Below are 7,204 nucleotides of genomic sequence, written 5' to 3' on the forward strand. Positions count from 1 at the left end.
ACGGTGCAGACTCCTCGCGCGAGCTGGTGCTGTGGACGCCGACGCCTCCGAACTCCTGGATCCGCTTCCCACGGTTCTTCTCCGACGTGATGCCACCGAGGGGGCCTCTCGAGTTCTGGCTGCAGCATGCCAATTGTGGCGCTCTGATGATCACAGCGAAGATTGAAGCGGTCCCCATTGGCAAAATCTTCATGACTCGCTGCTGGGGCGAGATTGCATGGATCTGTCGCGCGAGGGGTGCCCTTGCGATCCACTTCAAGTACGACGGTCCCTCCACTCTTCTCTTCAAGGTCTTCGGCGCCGAGGGCTGCCGCCTGGACTGCTGCTCTGGAGAGGAGCGTGAGGCTGATGTGCGCTCCGCCCGCGACAACTCCAGCAGCAGCAGCCCTTGCGAGTCCAGCAGTTCTCCTGAGCTCTACGAGACTCCGGAGATGAGTGACGACAGCTACGTCCCCCCGAGCTCTCGCCGTGCCCGGGGCAAGGCTGCGGCGTCTGGCCGCCGCTACTGATTTGGATGGGGTTGGCGCCGGCCTCCGGTGGCACACTGTTGATGATGGCGTCCGCCATGGGAGGATGTAGATAGGATCCCCCTTAGCATCATATTTTGTTTCATGCGAAGGATCATGAATCACCCTATGGGGGCATGTAAGGATTTGCAATGCCTTTGCACCTATTTTCCTTGTTATGAAGATTTGACGAACGCGCATCCCGTTAAGGCTCGGCCTCTCCTTTCTTTCCCGCGATAGCTTGTTGCTCTACGCTGATGGATCCCGGTACCAAGGCGGCTATAGCCGTCTCTGGTATGCCAGGTTGTGATGCCGTGGTTAAGGCCAGGAGGTGCGCGGCCCGAGGTCCAGTAAGAGCCCTTGAGGCGCGATGCTCAGGAGGTCCCCCTTAGCGCCCAAGCGGCCACGGCAAGGAAAGAAAGGAAGATGACTTGACTGCAGTGAGGTTGCGGCAGCGCATGAGCGAGTATTAGGCCCAAATATTTTGCTGATCCGAGGGGAAGACTTATCTTGATGACTTCGCGGTGATTCCTGATGTTGCGCTAGGGCTGCGCGCCAACTTACGCGACATAGCTAGGCTGGCCCGTGCGAGTTTTCCTTCTCCCAAGCTCCTCTTAATGCTCTATGTCCTCAGGTCCAGGCCCTCGAGCAAGCTCAGCCGCCGCTGGTATGCCAGGTCGCGATGCCGTGGTCAAGGCCAGGGGATGAGGGCTGGAGAGCCAGTAAGAGCTCCTGAGTCGCGATTCTTAGGAGCCCCCCTTTTAACGCGCAAGTGAGTCGCACGAGAGGAAAGGAGACTCGCGGTGCCGCCTGCTATCCTTCCCACGGGGTTCCTGTGAATAGGCATAAGAAGAAACATGGTTTGCCGTTACTGCCGCCTTCCTGCCGATGGTTGGTCCGGATGAAGTGAAGGCACTGAGGGCCTGATGAGGTGACGTGCATGACGCATGCCGCGAGCCAGAGCTCGACCGCTCAGATTAATCAGCAGTGGCAGGGACGGACCCATGCACTAGCGCCATGCCTGGGCCTGTAGACGAAGTAGAGCTGGTGTAGCTGAAGCCATGCGTCGAAGGAACGACTCCTCATGAGCCACCAGGACCCTGATCCTCGGGAGGCTCTGGAAGCTCAGCAGGTTCCCTGAAGGCCGTCGCCATCTCCTCCAGAACGACGTGGAACTTGGCCTCCCGAGTCGCCAAGACTTGCCACGCATTGCGCCGATGGCCGACGCCACGCTCGGCGAGCCGAAGGGATGCGAACGAAGCTGTGTGGTGGACCCTCACAGCGGCCTACGTGTGATGGCCAGAAGCGTTCCTGAGATGCGGCCCTGTTGAGCCCTGGGATGTCGACGCAGGCGCGCGACTCAGCACCCTCGCCTGGGTGGTGAGCCACACTCTGTGAGCAGCTGTCGCCACACATGGCCCTTGCGTCTTGTAGCTCTTGGGTGGTCTTGGTGATGAACTCCTGGGTGGTGGGCATTCCTTGCCCCATGTTCTCCTAAGGAACACGTGTCTTGAAGCACGCTTCCAAGTGGTGCCCAAGCGCCTCCCTCGTGAGATTGGCAAGGTCTGAGGCCCTCCAGAAGAGAGCCCCCGAGCCTTAATTGCGGAGGGCGCCGGGCGCGCTTTCCTATGCGGTGGAGGGAGGCGCCCCCGGATCGGGCGCCGATCCTAAAGAGGCTCCTGATGCGACACCATCTTGTTGGGGTCCTGCTCGGCGTGGTAGCTTCTTCTTAGGGATGGTCTCCGGAGGGCCTTCACTCTTGTTGTCTGGGTTGTCGATTACTGTTGCTTGGAAGGCGCGCTCAAGGGAGCACACTGCATCCCTTTCTTCACATGGGACCGTGATGATCCCCCCGCTTCCTGGCATCTTGAGAACGTTGTAGCCGTGGTGAGAGACTGCCATGAACTTGGCCAGGGCCGGATACCCGAGGATGGCATTGTACGGCAGGCGGATGTGCGCGACGTCGAAGTCGATGAGCTCTGTGCGGTAATTCTTGCGCTCCCCGAAGGTGACAGGCAGGCGGACTTTCCCTATTGGTGTGGTGGAACTGTCAGTCACTCCTGAGAAAGGCTTGTTTGGCTGGAGCTGCTCATAGGTCACTTGGAGGTTGTCGAACGTGTCAGCGGATAGGATGTTGAGCCCTGCGCCGCCGTCGATGAGAGTCTTGGTGACTTGCACATTGCTGATGACCGGGGAGCACAGTAGAGGGAGTGTGCCAGCGGTGGCTGCGCACTTGAGCTGGTCAGCGGAGCTAAAGGTGATGGCGCATTGGGACCAGCGGAGCGGGCGCGTGGCCCCGAGCTTGGGGAGCACCGCGTTCACCTTGCGAGCGAACTGTTTGAAGATGCATTGGGAGTCTGGGGCCTGAGTGCCGCCCAAGATGCAAGCGACCGCGCGTGGCTCCTGGAAGCCCCCAACCCCCTCGTCCTGGTGGTGGTCGTCGTTCCTGCTTGGCGGCGGCAACGGGGGAAGACCAATGTTGCCCTGGGGGCAATCCTCACAAGGAGGGTCCCTCCAGGCGCCCTCGTGAGGTTGGTCCTTCCAACGGTCCTCACGAGACCGGTGATGCCACTCCTGGCGCGGGCCACGGTTGTCCCAGCGTCCGCCTCTGCGTCCTCCTCCGCAGCCGTAGCCCCAGTCGTTGCGCTCGGGGCGTCGGCTGAAGCGTCCTTCCCGAATGGCTCTGAGCACTTGACAGTCGCTGGTGTTGTGAGTGTTCAGGTTGTGGAAGGCGCAGAATGGGCGGACGTTCTTGGATGACTCGGGCTGATCTCTGCCTCGCTTGGTGTCGGGCTCTGCTGCGAGCACTACTGCCTCCTTGCGCTTCACGTCCTTGGCCTTGGTCTTCTTTTCCTCCACTCCTGGAGCTGGCAGCTCAAGGAGAGAGAGGCGCCCCTCCTCGGCTCTTGCACACCTGGTGGCCAGGTTGAACAGCTCCCGAGATGTGCAAAGCTCCTCATGGATAGCCAGCTCTTCCTTCATCTTGACGTCACGGACGCCGTCGGAAAACACGGAGATGATGGCCTCGTCCGTGACCTTGGGGATCTTGAGGCGTATGTTGTTGAAGCGCGGGATGTACTTCTGGAGGTCTGTCTTGGCTGTTGCTTGATGCGGCGTAGGCCGCCCGCGACCGGTGGGCGGTCACGAGTGCCCTGGAAGTTGGCAACAAAGCGGTCGTGCATCTTGTCCTAGGAGGAGATCGAGCCGTGCTGCAGGTTTAGGAACCAGTTCACCATGACTTCTTCGTCGCCATTGGCCGCTTCGATGCTCAACTCATAGAGCTGCAGGAACTCCGCGGGGTCGGCGGTGCCGTCGTACCGAGGAGGCAGATCTGGCTTTAACTTTCTTGGCCAGGCAACGCTACGCAGCTCAGGGGTGAAGGCGTGGCAGCCTGCCATGGTTGCCGGAGCCCGCTTCGGGGCGGAGCTTCACTACAAAAAAATACACTTCCGTGATGATACGTGTTTGTCACAGTAGATCTCTTTTTTGTCATGCATGTACATCCATGACAAATTTATGACAGAATCAAGATAGTCATACCTGTGTTGTCATGGAAGTGTTCCATGACATTACCAAAATTATCATCACGGAAGTGTCGACTTCCATGACGATAAATCGCGCGTCACAGAAGTTCTTTCGTCAAGGGTGACCGATACGTGGCCTCGACCAATGGGGATTTTCCACGTGTAAAATCATTATTGGCTGGAGGAAACATGTTTCGGCTCATCGTCGGGACAAATGTCATCCACTCACTAGACAGAAGGCGCCTATGATACATCGACACGTGGCACAGCCCAACAAGTTTGAATGGGCCGACCCAACTAAAGGCCCACAAGATTTTGCGGACCATAATAGTCTAGCCCAGCTAAAGGCCCCCGAGATTTTGCGGACCATAATGGGCTGGCCCAGCTAAAGGCCCACAAGATTTTGCGGGTCATAATTGGCCGGCCCAGGTAAAGGCCCACAAGATTTTTGTGTGCCATAATGGGCCGGCCCAGGTAAAGGCCCACAAGATTCTTGCGGGTCATAATGGGCCAGCCTAGCTAAAGGCCCACGAGATTTCACTGACATTAATGGGCTAGCCCAGCTGTAGGCCCATAAGATTTTGAGGACCCTAGTAGGCCGGCCCATTAACTGGCTGCCATGTTTTGGGCCAAATGCCGGCCCATATTTGATCTGGTCCATTAATGGCCTGCCACGCTCCGGGCCTAATAGTGGCACATATGAGATCCAGCTCGTTAAAAGCCTACCACATTCTGGACCAAATTACGGCCCAGATCAGGTCTGGCCCTTTAAGAGGATTTGGGCTCAATTATGGCCCATATCAGATTCGGCCTGTCAACTGGACACTATGCTTTTGGGCCCACTTGCTAAAGGCCCACTTAGTAATTTTGCCTGATATTAGTTTTGGCCTGTTAAGGGCCCGTTTAACATTTCGGCCCTATATTAATTTCGGCCTCTTAAAAGCATGTCATATAGTTGGGCCTAACTACGGCCTGGTTTGCATCCGGCCTGCTCGCAGCCGATATCTGATTGGGCCAAACAAGGACCCAGACAATTTTGGCCTGTTAAAAGCCCGTGATTTGATTCGCACAATCATGGGTCGGGGCTCATTTCGGGCTGCTGTGTAACTAGTAGGAATTAAGAACAAACCTACTCTATACAATGAAGAAATTACGGCATAGTAACTAAGAATAAACCTACACTACACAATAAAGGATTTAAGGTATATTACATCCACTGGGCATCAAAGTTCGCCACCAGTGATCATAAAGTGCAACGAAGAAGCAGATTACAAAACCTGGGCACCATTGCAGCGTAACAAAATAATACTGAACCGAGACCACTTCCAAGACAGTTCAAGAAAGGTTAGCCTTGTTGGGGAACTGCTGCGCAAGCTGCTGAGCAAGGCTGTGAGACCGGCCTAGCATGTCGGTCATAGCTTCCAGGTGTAGTTGTTTAGCGATGAGGTTCTCATTGGTGTTCTCTGTAATCTTTCTTAGAGATAGGACTTCAAGTCGAAGTTGAGTTGCAGAATGCCTTTCTGCTAGAACTTGGGACTGAAGAAGTCGAACTGATTCAGACAACGAATTTTGTGAGCTTGTCTAACTGTTAGTCTGAAGTAACTTGAACATTGCATCAAGACAAGACTTTGGGGTTATCTCGCTATCTTCAAGATGTTTTGCCTCCTACATCATGTCATCTTACTTAATGCGTTACTTTGTTCTTCATGATCTTAATACTCTAGATGCAGGCAGGAGTTGGTCGATGTGTGGAGTAATAGTAGTAGATGCAGGTAGGAGTTGGTCTACTTGACACGGACGTGATGCCTATATTTCATAATCATTGCCTTAGATATTGTCATAACTTTGCACTTTTCTATCAATTTCTTAATTGTAATTTTTTCACCCACCGTATTATTTGCTATCTTGAGAGAAGCCTCTAGTGAAACCTATGCCCCCGGGTCTATTTTCCATCATATAAGTTTCCGATCTACTATTTTGAAATCTTTTACTTTCCGATCTATAAACCAAAAACACAAAAAATATTTACATTATCTTTTCTTTATTTTTATTTATCTCTATAAGATCTCACTTTTGCAAGTGACCGTGAAGGGATTGACAACCCCTTTATCACATTGGTTGCAAGTGTTTGATTGTTTATGCAGGTATTGGTGATTTGTGTGTTGTCTCCTACAGGATTGATACCTTGGTTCTCAAACTAAGGGAAATACTTATCTCTACTTTTCTGAATCACCCTTTCCTCTTCAAGGGAAAAACCAACGCAAGTTCAAGAAGTTGCAGGAAGAATTTCCGGCGCCGTTGCCGGGGAGATCTATGCCAAGTCAAGACATACCAAGTATCCATAATAAAACTATCATCTCTTAAATTACATTATTAACCATTTTGCTCACGTTTTCCTCTCCCCCACTTCTAAAACAATCTTCGATTTTTTTCCTTTTTTATCTGCCCTTCTTTCGTTCAATCTTATGTTTGCTTATGTTTCCATCCGCCTTCTATTTTTCTTGCATCTTTGCTTGCTAAAAATCTATTGATATGAATCCACTTGAAGTTTTGTACTTGGATCATCTTCGATCCATTTGTGCTCGTGCCGAAACCCCAACTAGTTTAGTCGAGGGAAAATCTTTAGATGAGCATGCTCATTTTGTGCGTCCCCATTTGTCTGAAAAGGGGAGACTCTTATGGAATCAAATAAATTGTTTGCTATGTTATTCTTGGAATCTTTGTGATTTTACTTGTTGCTCTAAGAACCCTAGAAAACACCTTCCCTACCCATGTGAGTTTAATGATAATGAAATATTATCTTCTTATGAAAAGGGTGTTTATAGTTACTATGATATCGAACAAATTGAAGAATTTGTTGCTTTTAAGGGTGCTTATGAAGTTGCTTCTTTGATTGAAAAGTATGATATTACTCTCTAAAAATCTGAATTTTTTTGACATACTTAAATATTGCTATGAAAACTATGCACATAATGCCCGTGTCAAAGAATTTATTGAGAGAATGAGTGTTGCTTTGGAAGAAAATAATGATATGCATGAATCTAGAGAAAGTTATGATTATGATGATTTGATTGAAATATCCCTTGATGAACATGATGCTTGCTATTCTTGTGGCCATGATGCCAATATTTGTGGAGATGAATTTGTTATAGTTCCTTATGTTAAATATGAGAT

The sequence above is a fragment of the Triticum aestivum genome, chromosome 7A (assembly GCF_018294505.1).
Source record: "Triticum aestivum cultivar Chinese Spring chromosome 7A, IWGSC CS RefSeq v2.1, whole genome shotgun sequence".
Classification (NCBI taxonomy): domain Eukaryota; kingdom Viridiplantae; phylum Streptophyta; class Magnoliopsida; order Poales; family Poaceae; genus Triticum; species Triticum aestivum.